The sequence below is a fragment of the Typopeltis vanoorti genome, chromosome 5 (genome assembly GCF_054136105.1).
Source record: "Typopeltis vanoorti isolate ZY-2024b chromosome 5, IOZ_Tvanoo_1.0, whole genome shotgun sequence".
Taxonomy (NCBI): domain Eukaryota; kingdom Metazoa; phylum Arthropoda; class Arachnida; order Uropygi; family Thelyphonidae; genus Typopeltis; species Typopeltis vanoorti.
Window position 1 is genome coordinate 156,519,211 of NC_143553.1, and position 19,594 is coordinate 156,538,804.

Consider the following 19,594-nt stretch of genomic DNA (forward strand, 5'->3'; position numbering starts at 1 on the left):
GGTGACTTGTCAAGGCAATTGTTCTATAATTTTCACATTCTAGCTTATTTCCTTTCCTGTATAATGTCGCTAATATCGATTTCACCCACTCCTCTGGCACTTTCCCGTCTTTCCATACCACATTACATAGTTGGTGCATTTCTGTAACCATACTTTCGCCATTATATTTAATCATTTCTGCAGTTTATGTTATCGTTATCAGAACTCTTGTTGTGTTTTAGCCATCCTATTGCTTTTTCTACCTCTTCTCTTAAAATGTCCATATCATGCTCATTACCTGGTGGTGATATCTGCTTCAATTCTTCAATCAATTTCCCAACGCTATCTGAATCTAGTTTTTCTTCATATCACTCACTACAGAATCTTGTCCGTCGCTGCACAATTTTTTCTTTATTCATCAATACGTTGCCTTTTTCATCTTTATTATGGTCTGTTTTGGTGCTATATTAATGAATAAATTCTACTTGCCTTTAATGGTTCACTTTGTACACCTCCCTAGTTTTATGCTCTTCAACATGCTGTTCTATATTATTGCATTGGGCTTCTAACCATTTCATCCTATTCAATCTGACTGCTTTTTTCACCTCATTACACTTTCATCCATACTGCTCCTCTATTTGTTCTGATGTGTCCCTTCTTATCTTCAAGAATCTCTTCTCCCGTACTAACTTCAGTGTTTCTTGTCTAATCCACTTCATCTTGATCTACTTTCTCTGCTTCTGGTACCGTTTCTTCAACTTCACTTCTATCGCCGTCATTACTCCTTTCACTCTTAGATTCGAATTTTTCTTTGTCCACACTTTTAAGTTTCTCTTCTAACACTGTTCTGTACTTCTTCCTATTTCTGATTCACTATTCTTTTTGTCTTTTAAAATGAAGGGGTTTATATTTTCTTTTACTTTCAACTTGATATTTGCGATTAGTAAACTATGACCAGAGTCTATATCCGCTCCTTGAAAGGTTCAACACTGCTGTTCTGATGTTATCCATCTACTTTTCTTCGTAAGCATATCAATCATGTTCTTGGTTTTCCCATCATTTGATCGCCACAACCATTTTCTGCACTCCTTTTGTTGGAATCTTGTGTTACAGATCATCATCTCGTGGTCCACAGCAAATTTTAACATTTTTTTTCACCTAGTTCATTTCTTTCTCCGAAACCATATTTTCTTTCCAAACCATTATTATCTATTCCTAATTTGGCATTGCAATTTCCTTCAATAATTAGCAAATCTTGCTTTGGTATTGTTTCTATTGTCTCTCTCAGATCTTTGTAGAATAAGTCAATATCCTCCTCTGTACTGTCAGATGTGGGTGCATATGTCTGGACTGTTGATACGTTGAATGATTTTGCTTGAAATCTTGTTACGATGATTCGTTCATTGACTGGTTTGTAGCCTAACAGTGCCTCTCGAGCTTTTTTTGTTAAGAAGGAAGCCAACTCCTGCTTCGTGCTTGGTGTCATGTCCTGACCATATTACTTCGCATCCATTGATCTCTCCTGATGATGTCCATCGCATCTCCGCCAGTCCTAGTATATCACACTGATATCTCTTCATTTCCTCGCGAAGTAATTCTAGTTATCCTGACATCCGAAGTGTCCGTATATTCAATGTTCTCCTATTGATAACAGTTCTGTTTCTTTTCTTTTCGGTATCCCACTTTTCTATCCAATCCCGATTGCTCGATTCGTATCGCGGACCTTGTTCATCGGGATGACGTTGGAACTGATATGTTTCACATAATCGATAGTTATTAATTCAAAAATTTTATTTTCTGAACTTCCTCAATTTTGTACGCAAAAAAGTGTTGGAAGGATAGGTTCTTTTCCTCTTTTTATATTTCATATAAAATTCGGAAGTAGCACATTTTTCATTTTATTTTACAATATCAAATTATGTTTAATCCAAGCAATTGCGTTATAATTCTTTCAATGGAAGGACATATTGTTTCTACGATCTCAGTAAATGTTAGAGCATTTTCTCATTCGTTTAAAGCTTGATGTAGTCTTTTAAAAGACAACTGCCACAACTTTGATACAGAAAACCACTTGGTTGTCTCCGAGACAAGAATTTCTAATGTTATTATTATTATTATTATTATTATTATTATTATTATTATTATTATTATTATTATTATTATTATTTGGAAACGATACGAAGCTAATTGAATAAAACCCATTTCTGTTTTTGTCTTTAGAGTTTGTTAGACACTAACACCGACCAGTTCATTTACATAATTAAAATTTCCTTTTTCTAGAGATTTTCTAACAAAACCTATTTTTACAAAAATTTCTTTGTAATTTCATTCTAAAAATATAAAATACTAAATTCCAAATTACTGATTTGATAATGTATGAATTTTTATTATCCCTCCAAAAAAAAAAGTTAAAATCATCAGAATATTTTAAAACAAGTATATTTTATCCACAAAATGAGTTTTTCCTAAGATCTAGACATAAACGTATTCGGTTTTAAAACAATATGGGATTTAATATCCCCATAATTTAAATAAATAGACATAAACACTTTTGTAACCGCATGGAAAATTCTACCTATCCATATAGAATTTATCACGTTGTTTCCTTACTATAGGAACCCATGTACTCTCGTACATGGGTTCAACATAAAAAAAATAATAATACTAGTTGCTAAGCACTTCTCGGATAGCCTTTATTTGCTTACTCTTAGTAATATAATATACTTTCTTGCAATGCACCATATAGATATTATAATGACTAGTTCATATGGAGAGAGCAAAAAAAAATATTATTATCAATAATAATAATTATAATTATTATTATTGATAAGAATTTGGTTTAATATGATTCGCACAATTAACAAAGTTGCTATTAATGACTTTGTTTCACATGAAAAAAAAAATAAAAAAACACGGGAAGTTATTTATAAAGAGAAATTTTCATTATAATTTTGAGCAAATACAAGTCATACTATTCAAGGTTGAGAATTTTGAAGATGTTTCACTAGTTTGTAAAAGTAGATGGCGCAAGTGTTAGTATTTTAAGTTTGATGGGAAAAACTGCTGGTTTTCCCCCTAACAATAATAGTAGTAATATTTTAAAAAAGGAAATATAAAATAAATTTCTATTTAATATAACAATATTAAAGAAATTGCATGTAAACATAAGTAAATAACCAAAATAACACCACGACACAAAGGTTTCCATGCAGTGTCGTCTAAATTAATACTACTATTAATAGTTTTTTTTTTAAATTTGATTCTTCAACCTTCATAATTCACGCACACTATTTATAATATATACCTGATCTATGTGTTATATGCGTAACGCTATAGACGTAGCGTTTTTACTTAAAAATAACTGCAGAATTGGTTGGTCAGTCGATAATGACAATGTCGTTGCTCATTGTTGAAAAAAAAATAGAAACAGTACTCAAAATTGAAACTTGCGCATGGTGTTTTATGTTTTTGTTTACGTTTTGTGCATAAATGCAATTTCTTTGACAGAAAACAAAGTACTGTAATTATCAATACAAAGTAATTACCTTAACAATGAATTAAAGTATTTAACTCAGGTTTTCAAAAATCGCAACTACCCCACACACACATCTAATAAATTACGCGAACAGTACGGCAAAAACCCGTCATAACAACAATACAACCAAAACAAACTTTCTTACACGCATGATCATCATATTGCCATACATCCAAAACACATACAAAACCTACAAATACATTTCCAAACACATGGACTATAAGCTAGTATTCACCACGATCAAAAAATTAGCAACTCTCCTAAAACCAACTAAATCTCTCACATATAAAGAAATATTCGAACACCACAACATAGTCTACAAATTTCCTTGTCAAAAAGACTGTGATGTCACCTACACTGGCTCTACCATTAGGTCTTTATGGACTAGACTACAAGAGCACTTCCAGGATTGCAACATCCCCCTTTCGGAACATCTAAACAAAAAAAAAAAAATACAGAGAAGACAGAAATTGCTGCTCACGTCCTTGAACTGAAACACATTCCGCAAATCGACAAAGCCACATAGACAAACAAGACAACGAAACAATGCTTAGAATCTCCGAAACAATTGCCATAAAATGCGATGAAAACTCAATCAACGTCAACCAACCCTACCTAATTTCCGAATGGTGGACGATCCACAACTTACAAATCAGGCCACGCCTCCGGCCATTTAGCGACAACAAATACCCTTTTTTGGCAGATTCAACTTGCAGTCGTGACATAGCCCTACACTCATTCCGAAAATGTTCCGATGATGGTCAGTTCGATCGGAACGCTTCGCACCCCGTTAACTTTCTCCCCTGTCCCAGTTTTCCCATAAGTAAACCCTCCACGCCCCCCCCCCAAAAGCGCCCTTAAACACAATAATATATATATATATATATATATATATGTAGGAAGTATTTTTACCTTGGGTATAAATATGTTAAAGATACCAAGTAATTTAAAACCTGGTTTTACTCCATTTCCCAAGTAAACAAACAGACTAAAAGTCAAGTTTGCGCCTGCAATTGATGCAAGTCTATCTGATCCCACAGGTAGTGCAGGATCAGGGCAACTCGTGGCAAAGGTGGAACAAGCTCCGATCACTAATCTTAATATTTACCCTTAATGCCAAAACACATCTCCAAGAAGGGGATATATGATGTTTTGTATTAAAGGCAAGGGGCCACTACCCAGACCGGTTTCGACCTTTATTGAGGTCTCGTCAGTGGGAGCTAGGCTAGAAATACCAAGATTTAGTCATACCGAGCTTGTAAGTATTTCGCCAAAACAAGTTACCATAAGGTGTTTTAACCTTATTAAATAAAAATCTCTGGAGGAGATATAAATGTAGGAAGTATTTTTACCTTGGGTATAAATATGTTAAAGATACCAAGTAATTTAAAACCTGGTTTTACTCCATTTCCCAAGTAAACAAACAGACTAAAAGTCAAGTTTGCGCCTGCAATTGATGCAAGTCTATCTGATCCCACAGGTAGTGCAGGATCAGGGCAACTCGTGGCAAAGGTGGAACAAGCTCCGATCACTAATCTTAATATTTACCCTTAATGCCAAAACACATCTCCAAGAAGGGGATATATGATGTTTTGTATTAAAGGCAAGGGGCCACTACCCAGACCGGTTTCGACAATAAAGGTCGAAACCGGTCTGGGTAGTGGCCCCTTGCCTTTAATACAAAACATCATATATCCCCTTCTTGGAGATGTGTTTTGGCATTAAGGGTAAATATTAAGATTAGTGATCGGAGCTTGTTCCACCTTTGCCACGAGTTGCCCTGATCCTGCACTACCTGTGGGATCAGATAGACTTGCATCAATTGCAGGCGCAAACTTGACTTTTAGTCTGTTTGTTTACTTGGGAAATGGAGTAAAACCAGGTTTTAAATTACTTGGTATCTTTAACATATATATATATATATATATATATATATATATATATATATATTATCAAAATAAACCCGGGTTTCCAATTTATTCTTCCCGGATTAGATTTTGAAGACATCCCAGTGTCAAAACAAGGTATGTAAAAAGTTTCCTCCTCTTTTATTCTGCTATAATTGCCTTCAATACTCACCCATAATGCCCTAAAATATATATAAAAATTATTTTGAGTAAAATATTCAATGGCTTTAAAATAAGGGACACTCCTAAACAAAAATATGCTATAATAGCCATAATAGCCATAATAATAATAATAATAATAATAGTACTGTGTTTTTCAAAAAAATAATAATGACCCGTACTGTCATATTATTCATAAGCTGGAAATGGAAATAACTTTGATATTTTCCCAAATTCTTTGAACTAACTTTTGGTAATCGGAAGGCAGGTAGCTTGTATACACTTGAGGTTGCCCGTAAGAAGCCTTTTTTAGTTATTATTATTTTTATGTGAATTCCTCGCAAGAAAGTTTATACGCATTTAGTACATTAGCACCACTAGATAATGCAGAAAATACTGTAGTGAATAAATTCGGTACTTTTTTCATTCACCCAATCTGCAGGCTGATGGTCTTCTACAAGAAGTGAAGTGAAGGGCTTTTCAGATTAAGATTATTTATCCGGTTATTTCATGAATATGTAACAGACATTCTTTATTCGAAAAACAAGGGATTTTCCACACACACACACACACACACACACACACAGAAAATAGAAATAAGTGATAGTCATATCACGTGAAGATAAAGAATGAGATAATTACTGGACTTATTTATGTTGTCATACACAGCGGAAAACTTGTTATTAAAAAAAAAAAAACAAGCTCTCTCCTTCTTGGAATAAAATCAACGGACAAGGACGGTCTGACATATTCCCTCTTTTCCTTATTACTTGTGATAAAGTTGGGTCATTTGAGATATTATGACGCACTTGTACAGTTCATGAAATTTTACTTTTGGTCTTCACATTTGGAGTAAGCAGTTGGTATCTCCGCAACTCAAATTACATTTACCTACTGAACATAACTTCCGAAGTATTTCTATCATTTGTCTTTGCTGTGAATAAACTGCAATGTTCTTGATATAAATTGATATAAATCTAATGAAATAAGTTCTAAGTGCTGTTACTTATAAGAAGATAAAATCTGTGTGTGCTGCAGGATCAGTGTATTTATCGACTACACTTTCCGTTTCTTACCCATTATTCTATGCCATATTTAAAATGATAAATGTTTGTAATAAATTTACTGAGGTTGTTGTTAGCATGTTCTTTACGAATTGTGAAGATTTTATTTTCGTTTGACCAACTGCGCCGATGAAAGCGCAAAGAAAGCGGTTATTCCATCTACTCGATATGATCGAAGTTATTCCGTACGTTCCATTGATCATTTCATGCCTTCTGAAAGTGAAATATTTCATTCTGAAGAAATGATTCAGTCAGCCCGAAAGGATACTGTCGCAATCACATTCTTCAGCCCAAGTATTTAAGATAAAAATATACAGTAGTTTTAAAAGATAATATACGAGGGTTGTTTGAAAAATTTGGTAAATTTCCAATAGATGGCGACACAATTCGTTCATTCATACCAGTGTCGACACGTATCATCTTTTCGTGACCCCGTGAAAATTTTATCCAACTGCGACGCGTAGTTCTCGTTTGGCAAACATTTAAAATGAACGTGTTCATCTTTTTCATAAAAATGGAGAAAAACAAGTTTCGTGCAGTGATAAAACTTTTATTTGAAGACGTGGACAGACTCGCAGATCAAAGCTGAGTTAGATGACATGGGGACTCTGCATTAAAACAATTTGTTTTTGGATAAATGAATTTTAAACGTGCTCATAAGTCCATCGAAGATGAAGCGCACTCTGGACGCCCGACTGAGGTCACTACGAAGTGATTGACAAAATCCATGAAGGAAGTGATTGACAAAATCCATGGTATCGTTATGGAAGACCGCCGAGTGAAAGTGCATGAGATTGATGAGATTCTAGACATCTCAACTGAACAGGTGTATAATATTCTGAACGAAAAATTGCACATGAAAAAGCTGTGCGCGCGATGTGGGGCCGCGAAAACGCATGCGAAAAGACATTTCAACGCAGTGTTTGGCGAAGTTTAATCAATTCGCAGGATTTTCTGCGTTGATTCGTGATTATAGACGAAAATTGGATCCACCACTACACACATGAGTCCAAGCAGCAGTAAAAACGGTGGACAATGCCCTGTGAAAGAGCACTCGAAAAAAGGCGAAGATCGTTTTGTCAGCTGGGAAAGTGTTGGTCATTGTTTTTTGGGATTCTCAAGGAATTATCATGATAGACTATTTGGAAAAGGGCAATACTTAACAGGAGTCTATTATGGGTCACTGTTGGGTTGTTTAAATAATGAACTGAATAAAAAACGGCCAAGATTGGCGCACAGAAAATTTCATCAAAACAAAGCACCGTCTCACACATCGGCCAAATTGCACAAAATGATATTCGAATTGGTTCGACATCCACCGGACGTGGCCCTGTGTGACTTCTTTTTGTTCCCAAATTTAAAAATTTGGGAACAAGAAGAAGTCCTTTCAAAAACAAAATCTTCGAGCGAAGATGTCATCAAGACTGTCAATGACTATTTTGCACAATTTGACAAACCCTACTTTTTAGATGGGATGAAAAAATTGGAAACTCGCTGGAACAAATGTGTAGACCTCGATGGAGACTATGTTGAGAAATAAAGGTGTTGTTTTCCAAAACAAATGTGTTTAACTTTTTTTTTTTACCAAACGTCTCAAAAAATACTCGTATGGAAGTCTACATTATCCTCAAGACTATTTTTATAATTCCTATTATAAAACTTCTTGAATAAAACTTGCAAAGAGGAAAGAAAGAAGCATGGATATTTCGTCTGATTTTATGGATTAATCATAATCTGGCGTAGAGAGACAGTGTCTGCTCTGCCTCCTCAACTGAACACCAGGGTGGTAACTACACTGATCCAAGTGCTTCAACTGCGTCGCCTTCAGGCTTTTCTTGGTCTGCCGTATCACCGCAAAAAGTCCAGTTTCACTAATTACCAGATTACTTCTCGTATAACAACTTTGGCAAAACTTGCAGTTAAACACATTGAGCCAATTAAACGGCAGACAGTTCTCAATCAAGGAATTTTCAAAAAGTCGACACACAACCCATGAAGGAAACCTTTTCATGACCAATCTAGAGAAATTGAAAAAGGCTACGAAACTCACTCCATCAGAGTAAATGATTCCTCATCTAACCACACGAGTAACATCCACTACGCCAGACATCTACACAAGAATCCAATCCCACAATAGCAGCCTGTGAAACCCTCTCTGCTGATTAAATGCAAACAGAAGAGCTGGAGGAAAGCAAAGTCAAAGCACATAGAGGAAACCTGCTCAACGCTTGCAGACGTTAAAAAAACTAACAAAAACAACAACAAAAAAAAAACATTAAAAGCAAGGCAAAAAGAAAACAGAAGGAAAATTTATCAAATCGGAGAAGTCTACGGAACATTAATTCCCTCTACCTACCTACCACAAGGATCCCAATAAGAGGTAAAACTGAATAATGTATTGGGGCACAATTTTCTAATTATACACTGGTATAATTCTTCTTATTACAATTCTTCCCTGTCCCAAAGCAAGACGAACTACATTTTACTTGTATATGAATTTTTACCGATGTTAACATTTTCGTACAAATTAAATTGCAACACATTTTCGGAAGAAGTTACAAATTTCAAAAGGACGTAGATAAGGAATTAATGTCTCTTTGCTTATTATGCGAAAAGACATTTCAATGTGGAATGTATCCTCCCAGAACTGCGATGCAGCTATCAAAATTTGTTGCAATATCGTTTATCAGTCATAGTCCCTTTTTTTCCAGTACTTGTAACTCGGTGCATCCATTAGTCACAATGCCTCCCTACACTATGACCTTAGCACGGCCGTATTTATCCATTTCAAGAACATTCTCGCGATGGTAAGCAGCACCACCACCACCACTTTCACGCGAGATCAAGTGTTGTCTAGAATCGGAGCAAAGACTAAAACGACTCTCACCTGTAAAGAACCATTAGTATCTGGTTCAGTTTTCATGGAAAGAAGGCTACTGAAAATGTGCTCTACGATGAGCTGTGGATAAAGGGACGCAGACTATATGGATTGTGTGCCGACAGGCCTTCGGGCGTATATGCCTACTTGCCACAGGTTGTCGAGACATCCGCGTAACTGTGCTTAAATGAAGTAGACTTGTAAGCTGACCTGCCGTGGTATATCGATTACGTTTTACTATCATAACCAAAAATCTGTCTTCATGCTTCGTGATAGAGCAAGGGCGTCCTAGCAAACGTCATGAATGCATTCTATTGGTCTGTGCGGCCTTCAAGCTTTCTAATAATTCTTCCATGTGCGAAATCATCACGATGATCTCTTTAAGACATTACAAGACATACAAGTTTGTAACTTTAATCCTTCAATCCTTCACGAAAAGAGTTTGCTTCAAACAATTCGCTTAGCGCAGCCTTTTATCTTGTTGAATGCTACTATACCCCTTTGCGCGCGATTAGAAAATCTGAAGGTGTGCCTCCTTTCTACTTCTTCTCAGTTATAAAAATTGTCACGAACTTATTAGTCTGAATTTGCGGTTGTAATCCTCAGAAATAATGTTCTCTCTAAGGTTTTGGATACCAGTTTATATATATAAGCCCAACAAAGACAACATTACAAGCTGAAAAATTAAAAATATGTAGAAAGGTATAAGTAACTCTGAAGGACCCAAGATATATTGTTCCTTCCACGAAGTTTTAGACTCTTTAAATTTTGCCATCTAAAACAATGAAAATAAAAGATCTAAGCGAGATTTAACTTATCAAAATCCAAAAGGTGTGGAAATGGTCCGAGTCCCTCGACGTCGCCACCTGATTTCCCATCCTTCTTCTTGGCCATGCGTCACTATCTTCGTTTCAAATGGGACATCCTTTTTTGTTATTGCTTTTTGCCTTTTTGTTAACAACTACCTAAAGTTAGGGATGACATATCAAGCAGCGCACACAAGTAAAAGGCATCCCAGATCAAACAATTGACTTCAACGTCTTCTTTCTAAGAGAACGTATATCGTCTGGTTCACATCAAGAAATATTCAGTGGAATATATTTCAAATGATTTAAATCCAACCTCTTAAATAAACCGCCAATTTTTTAAAATTTTATATTCTCCAAAAACGTCGAAGTCAGTAGTGTTTCCTTTCTGTCTGGCAAGAGGATATGACGTTTCCATTCATCTCTGATCGTAGGTATTTGAAAAGATAATTTCATGGAATAATTTAATTGTTAATGTTAATTAACAATTCATTCCGCATCACCACGAAGTCGCTCATGTTCGCTTATGCAGACAACGTGGTGGGTACCTTTAAGGATAGAGCTTTCGTATGCATCATTTCGTTATTGCACCACTTATAGCGGAGTTAGTGGCCTAATATTCAAATGACAAAACATAGATCAGGTTATATGTTGGTTATATGTTTTAAAAGTCGCATGATTTTCATTTTCCTTTAAAGCTGCTTGATTTTTCCTTTTTATCTCAGGCGATTTCCAAAAATAGGGCCTTTCTATTGTTTAGAACCAGTCAAGCGTTTCTTGGATTCGCCTGAAAGAAATTTCGAAATGCAATATTTTCCTTCTTGAGCTTAGACAATAAACGTGACACATGTATCCACGAAAGTTCTTTAGAAAACATTCCATTAATAGTTATTTTGAAATACGTTTTCGGCTATTGTGTTGTATTTCCTGCTAGGGTAGAACTTTTACTTGGTTTAACGTGTGCTTCTGTAGTGGGATTCATTCACTATACTGTTGTTCTAAAATCTCGTTGTTGTTGTTTTTGTTACTGCAGCACACATATTATTACAACTATAAACCGCATATTTAATTTGTCTGAAACAATTTAACAATTCATCATTTAAAAAATGAAATTTCAAAGTTGAAATAATTTTCAAATTTGTCGAATTACTGTTTTAGACTGTGTTTATCAAATTGTTAACACCATAACGTTCACTTATCAGGTGGAAATGCGAATAATATTAATCTGCTCCAAACGGTTTCATGTTCCGTGGTAGATTAGGTTGTATTACACAAATGGGAGAAATATTTTTTTAATATCTCAATTTAAAACGAAAACGATTACTCATACGACTTCATCTACTTGCTGTCTTATGGCGAATTGATTTAACATATGGACTAATCTTTAACTAATATTTAAGTCCTTGTCATTCAAAATGTAATGTTAAAAAAGAACATCTAAATAACTATATTGGCGGCTGTGTAATTAATTATTAGTTATTTATTGACACATTTTATTAAGAAATATATTTTAATTATATATTGAACAATCTGCCGTTTATCATAAAATTTATATCTTTTAACAATTGTAGCGATTATAAATAAACATAAATAAATCATTCACATGGCCCTTAGAAACTCCTTTGGATGGATTTCTGTGCACTATAAAGCGAGGATTGCAATCAGCTAATATTGCAAAAATTCGGATGTCATGTGATACCATTTTTCTCACCTCCATCTGCATCATATTTCATAGCGCGTGGTCAAAAAAACTAAAAACTAAAATTTTCTGCTGCATTATCCACCAACAGTTAATGGGTATTAAAAGGTTCAGAAAATATTAAAAAAAATTAACTTAAATCAAGAACTCCAAACAAAACTCAGAAATACTAAAATGAGTAATCGGTGGTAATGACCTGTAATGAGAACTCAATATCTCCTTGACTTTCTCTGAGGCGCCGCCATTTCAATTCTCTAATTGCTGTAACTGCGCTGCACTTGAAAGAATAGATTAGCGCTGGATTTTTTAAACTGAATCCGCGGAACCCTAGTGTTCTGAGAGATTTCACTAGAGATTCCGCAAAGGGTTTCTCCAGTCATTGAGAAAGTCTGAATTAGCAACTGAAATTGATCACATGAAAACACCTCTGTCAAAATCGATTCACACTGAACCATTTTTCAGAATTGAACATAACAATTTTCGTTTCCCGTTCATCTTTGTGAATAATAAACATTCCAGAGAGATAAAGTATACTAAAATCAAATCTCAATTTTTTTTTATTTTATATATAAATATGCTAAAGCCATCCAAAGGCTAAAAATTGTGACATAATTTGCCATCCTTGATATTAAAGATAATACAGCTGTCGCTCTGATTCCGTTATCCGGGATTGTGTGCTTCATCTAGGCCATGATCTAAAAGATTAAATTCGAGTTTAGCACTGTCTTTATCTAACATTATCTTAAATGAATATTGAAGTTCATCTCTGTAACAAGTTGAATTATTAAAATCTGAATTTCTCTTCTTATATGTGATAGTTATTTCTCCTTAATTTTCTTACTTCGAAATGTACGTTTATCTGATATTTTCAGTTTCCGAGAATGCCATCAATTTCTAGGTTTTGCTAACATAAATTTTTGAAAAATCCTCCTCTATCTTTTCTAATCTTAAAATATTCATTGCTCTCTCTCTCTCTCTCTCTCTCTTCTATTGTTGACCTTAACATATTCTTCTGCATTACCTATGACTGTTTCTATCTGTTAGGCATCACATGAATCTGTACTGTTCGTCGCGATAAAGAGATCTATTGCTCTGAACACGAAAGTGTAAATTTGTCCAATGCGTCGAACTTCCACTAATTTAAATATTCCAATAAGCTAACTTTACCACGAACTTGTAGGAGCATGTCACTTCTGATCTTACACCAGAAGAGTATAATAAAAATCCATAATGTTTTCAATGATAATAAATCCCCAGCTCCAGATGATCTCCTTTCGGTGTGTGATAAATGGTGTGCCACGAAATTAATACCTATCCTATCATACAAGTTGAATTTTACTGCACATAATATCATACATGCCACACGTTGAATGCGGAAGGCTCGACTGGAACAAGAATCTGTACAAAAACATTGAGAAACGAGCCTCACAACATGAATTTTCATTGTAGGAGAGCAATTTGAAGTCCCACATTAACCAGAACCAACATGCAGCGTTTTCTTGAGTGGTGCAAAGAGCGTGAACAGTGGAAGCTAGGAAATCTGTGTTATGGACCAACGAATCACGCCACTCCTTCCACCGTGCAGAAGTAATGGTGTGACGAATTTCGGGTTAACATCACTAACCAGAGTAAAATAATCTCAACTATGAAATTCGGAGGTGGCAGTGTGATGGTATGGTATGGTCCTTTTTCCTGGTTTGACCTCAGACCTACGTTTGTAGTGCCATGAACTTCGAGAAGTATCTGAACATTCTGGACAATGAAATGCTTCCTACTTTGTGGTATTTCTACGGAACTTACCATTGTTTCTTTCAACAAGACAACGTACCGTATCATAAGGCTGCAACTATGACTACGTCGCTTGTGGACATAATCGTCATCATGCTTCATAGCCTCCATAGAGCCCTGATCTCGACCCTATTAAACATATGACGGAAGAAGTGGAGCGTCGGGTGAGGTCAAGGGAAGTCCTGTCTCACAACACTCCATCACCTCATTACATGCCTACAGGAAGGATGGTCCAAAATTCCCATGAAGCGTTGCGGTATTTAATGGTGAAACTGGAGTGCAATTTTATTTGTAGAAAATATTTCTAACGAGGCGTGCTATTTTTGTTTTTATTTCGTTCTACCGAACATCTGTCGTCAATATCAACAATTAATTACGAATGCGATAGGTGGGTTCCAGTTTACTTGAAGGACACAAAACCGACGTCGCTATACAAGTATACATAACTGACTCATCACTAGCCAATGGCTATTACTCACAATGAAACTGGTTTTAATTTAGCAATACACAATCTCTCAGTGTTCGCATTGCGAAAGAAAGTACAGAAACTGTTCCAGCATTTTATGAAGAATCTTTGTGCAAACTGAGGTAATTTCTTTTAATTTTCGTTGCCATTTATATAAAACTTAGTTTGGTAAAATGCAGAATTTCCTTTCCTTTTTTGTACCGACAGTGAACTTAGCTTGTAATTTATATTGTAATACGGCTTCCCTCTGTAGTATGCTAAGTCTGAAAGTTTTATTTTATCTCGCCTGTTTGTCGGTTATGCAGAAAAGAAACGAGTTCTAAGGAACCAAAACGCTACCACTTCGGTAAACAGTTACTTCACATTCATTTGAGAAACGTCATAAATATCATTGGCACTACAAGGTCAAATCTGACTTCAGATTTCGTAAAGCAGACATAACAATCTATTTGGTTATTTCGTTAAATAGTGGATTTGAATTCCGTTTAGGAAGTAAGAAATATTTAGAACGGCTGCCATACGTTATTCTGTCTGATTCGGTAGTGACAAGGTTCCTAGGTCTGCAAACTAGGTAGGTCAAATGATTTACTGTTACTTGAAAATTATGTTTATAAGAAAATATGTAAATTATATAAATGCCGCTAAGTTTAATCTTTCGATCTAATGAGGGAATGTCGTTAGACATACACGACAAAATAACTGTGTTTTAATATATGATTACTTATATTTTGGCAATGCCAGATTGTCTCAGTATTCTTCTTGTGATAAAATAATACGTCCATTTTAAAAAAAATCAATAAATAGAATGTTTTTTGTCCTTATTTGTTTACCAAAAAAGTATATCGAAAATAATCCTTGCAGTGGTGTTCAAAATGCAGTTAGTTAAGATTTCTTGTCCATTATAATATTTTATATCTTTAAAAAAAAAACCACACTTAAATTTAGCAGCCAAATACTGTGGAAGTACTGACTGTTAGAAGAATCACTTGGCTATATATATATAAATGTTCTTGATATTGCTCATAGTGTCTCGTATGGCAATTAGAACTATTGCTTTCTTGTTCCAATTTTGTTGAATTTCAATCTCCATATCCCTGTACTTGGTTAGCTTGTCATGCACTTTTTCTTCAACTTTACAATTCCTGGTATTGCCACATCAATAAACAGCACATGTTGTTAGTCCGACTACAGTGACGTCTGGAATATTATGTTCAAGATTGTCTGTCTGAATTTTAAAGTACCATAATATCTTGGCATTTTCAATAACTTTTTGAAGTGTGTGTTCCTACTGGATTTTCAAATTGGGAAACCATATTTCCTGCACAAGTTCCACTGTACAGCTTTTGCTATTTGATCGTGCCTTTGTTTATGGTTTATATGGGCAATCTTGCTGCAATAACTAATTAGATTGTCCATTGTCTCTTGTTTGTCTCTGCATATTCGGCATTTGCTATCGCTACAGATCTTTTCCATCTCGCCTTCATTGCATTCGTTTGTAGTGCTTGTTCTTGAATAGCAAGTATCAGAACTTTTGTCTCTTTCTTGAAGTTGCACTGGTGAAGTCATTGTGAAGTTAAGCGGCTATCAACTTTCGCTTGAATATCTTTAAAATAGTCACAAACCTTCTAAACGTTTTGCCAGTTCTTTCTCCTTGTACTGTTCTTTTAAATCTACCACATTCACTAATTTGTCTTGATAATCTTCATGTAACATCTTTACTGTGCTTTCTTGATGTAATCATTCAGCAGGTGCTTCTATTCTTCAACTTTCCGGTTCACTTGCAAAAGTCCAGTACCACCACCTTTTCTGTAAAACCGATCCACATCACTGCTTGGTACAAGGAATGATACACTGTCATCAATTTTCGTGTTTTAATCAAGTGCATAGAAATCGCTTGTATGCAGTCGATCATTCCCGTTGTATATCTGATTACAGAGATGAGTATGCTTTTTCAGTGTTGCCTCCATTCAGCCTGGACTTTAGGAGGTTTCTAATTCTTTTGAGATATCCATAGGCTGGCTTCTGAACTAAAAATGCCATCTGCCTCAAGTATCCCTAGATATTTAATGGATTCATGCTGTAGCAAGTTCCATCTGTAAATGTGATTCCTTTGTTGCCTGTTAGTTTTTCCTCGAACTATGGAAAGTGTTGCACGTTTCTCAAGTCCAAACTCCCATCTGAAATCTAAACTCTACACTGAAGATTGGACTGTACTGAGCAGTGACTGAATGTCCCTGAATGATTTCCCATATAGCTTGAGGTCATCCATTATAACAAATGGCATATTATTATTATTATTATTATTATTATTATTATTATTATTATTATTATTATTATTACTAGTACTATATATATATATATATATATATATATATATATATATATATATATATATATATATATAATATATATATATATATATATATATATATATATATATATATATATATATATATATATATATATATTGTTGAAATTAGGATTTACTCGGGATGTATACATTAATAAAACTAAATTTAACTGACTAGAACCCGAGAAAGTATAACAAAAAACCTTTAATACATCACAACTTTAATACATACCGATGAAACTAGTTGTGATGTATTAAAGGTTTTTTGTTATACTTTCTCAGGTTCTAGTCAGTTAAATTTAGTTTTATTAATATATATATATATATATATATATATATATTCTTTTATATATATATATATATAAAAGAAATTAAATGACTTTATACCGAGAATGACAAATTTATCGTTAAATTTAACGATAAATTTGTCATTCTCGGTATAAAGTCATTTAATTTCTTTTTTATATACTGTACTGTTCTACCAAGTAAATATGAACATTAATATATATATATAAATAAAGTCATTTAATTTCTTTTTTATATACTGTAGTGTTCTACCAAGTAAATATGAACAATAAACAAAGTGCCTTGTCTCTTATTCATATTAGAATTTAAATCTATATTTATTTTACTTTTAAAAAAATCACTGCACTCCAGTGCAGTGATTTTTTTAAAAGATTTCTTATAGTTCTTATAAGAACTGGGCGATGGACTGAGTCCTTGACTCTTTATCCCGTCATCTGAATGAAGTAAATCTGTGTGGATGGAGTGTTTTTGAGCTAAAAAGCTCTAATCATGGCTGGGTAACGGCAATAGCCGAGCCTCAGTTGAAACTTCATTGGCTAGCATTGCCATTTGTTACCTTGGATGTCCTAAAAAGGACTTTAATCATTTTAAAAGATTTAGTAATACGGAGCTTGTAAGCATTTCGCCAAAACAAGTTACCATAAGGTGTTTTAACCTTATTAAATAAAAATCTCTGGAGGAGATATAAATGTAGAAAGTATTTTTACCTTGGGTATAAATATGTTAAAGATACCAAGCAATTTTAAACCTGGTTTTACTCCATTTCCCAAGTAAGCAAACAGACTAAAGGTCAAGTTTGCGCCTGCAATTGATGCAAGTCTAACTGATCCCACAGGTAGTGCAGGACCAGGTCAACTCGTGGCAAAGGTGGAACAAAATCCGATCACTAATCTTAATATTTACCCTTAATGCCTCTTGGTATTTCTAGCCTAGCTCCCACTGACGAGACCTCAATAAAGGTCGAAACCGGTCTGGGTAGTGGCCCCTTGCCTTTAATACAAAACATCATACATCCCCTTCTTGGAGATGTGTTTTGGCATTAAGGGTAAATATTAAGATTAGTGATCGGAACTTGTTCCACCTTTGCCACGAGTTGCCCTGGTCCTGCACTACCTGTGGGATCAGTTAGACTTGCATCAATTGCAGGCGCAAACTTGACCTTTAGTCTGTTTGCTTACTTGGGAAATGGAGTAAAACCAGGTTTAAAATTGCTTGGTATCTTTAACATATTTATACCCAAGGTAAAAAAAAATACTTTCTACACACAGACACATATATATATATATGATTTTAATTTCCCTTCTGCCTGCAAAAATATAGTGAACGTCGCATATTTAGAGATGCCAAATATTATGCAAATATTTCAATAATTCTAACTGTAGTGAGCAGGAAGTTAATTTCTCAAGATGCTTTTCTGTATAGCTTAAAATCAATTTAAAACAAATGTGGTATTTGTTATTGCTTGCTTGTGATGTTTCATATCCGAACAAGTATTATTCTTTAGAATTAATGTTAGATTAATCAGTATTGATATGGATAATTGAGTGGTAATGAATGACCCTGAAGAAGACCTTTCTGGATATTCACTGCCCCAGGTTACATCCATCGAGTATTAGTTAGTTTTTCGAGGTCACTGGTAATTTCTCGATGTTTTTATTTGCTTCGAAAATTGCTAGACGTTTTGAAATCCAAGTATCTGCAAGGATATTTATATTTCTAAATCCATGATAAATAGGTTTTCTTGTAGTAAGTCTAAGCCAAATAAGTTTTTTTTGTTTCAAATTTTTAAAAAATGTTTCTAATTAACACTTTGTTTTCTCTGGACTTTGTTCTAGATTTCTTTTTAAGTGGATATTTTTTTTTTGAATATTAAATGTGATGAATTTATCTGACAAGCTATTTGGCAGTAACTATTTGGATTAGTATCCTTTTCTTGCCTTCCAGAATCAGAAATATCCTTCTGGTTGTCAAGATTCTTCGACTCACTCGGCCCGTATGCAATAAGTTGTTGAGTTGTTCAGCATCGGGCATGACTGACTGGTCAGACATTTGAGTCCAAACGAATCCAATTCTTTATTTGGTGCACTCCAGATTTTCACTTTCTTTGCTTGCCTTTGAACCATTTCTGTTGTTATGAGATCTTCCATCCGAGTATTCTTCAATTACTTTTCTGCATCTGTCATCCATTTAGCATTTATTACGATGTCATTCTGGATTATTCCAAGAATGTTTCCAAAACTTGATTGTTTCTTCTTCGCTTTAAGGCATTCGGTACTCCTGGGATTTCTCATCAGTATTTCGGTAACACGCGTTGTTATTATTGCTTTTCTTGAAGTGAACAATTTTTTCTGTATTGATTTATTCTGCTTTCATAACAGAATGACAGTTTTGCTATTCCAACTTTTCCTTAATTCTTAATTAGATTAAAGGTCGTGTCGATTTTTGCGACTGCCCTTTTTATATTTCTCCGTAAATTTTCCTTATTTGCATTTAATTATATTGTTTACGTCTGCTTGTAGTTAGTTTACTTGTGATTCCCATATACTTTCCACATTGCTTTCCTTCTTAGTCACTGATTTATCTTTGAATTGTGAAGCTACTTCAACTGTAGTACCTGCAATTTACATCAAATTATTTAATTCTTCAACTGTTTTTGT

At 34.5% G+C, this 19,594-nt stretch overlaps 1 protein-coding gene across 1 annotated transcript in view; it reads left to right on the forward strand.

The window, feature by feature from the left end:
* Positions 1 to 14,350: 14,350 nt before the first annotated feature.
* LOC150106979 (uncharacterized) overlaps positions 14,351 to 19,594 on the forward strand; it is a 102,209-nt gene continuing 96,965 nt past the window's right edge. The window contains exon 1 of the mRNA XM_090393526.1: positions 14,351 to 14,403. The gene's annotated coding sequence lies outside the window, so the exon portion shown is untranslated. The remainder of the gene's footprint in view (positions 14,404 to 19,594) is intronic.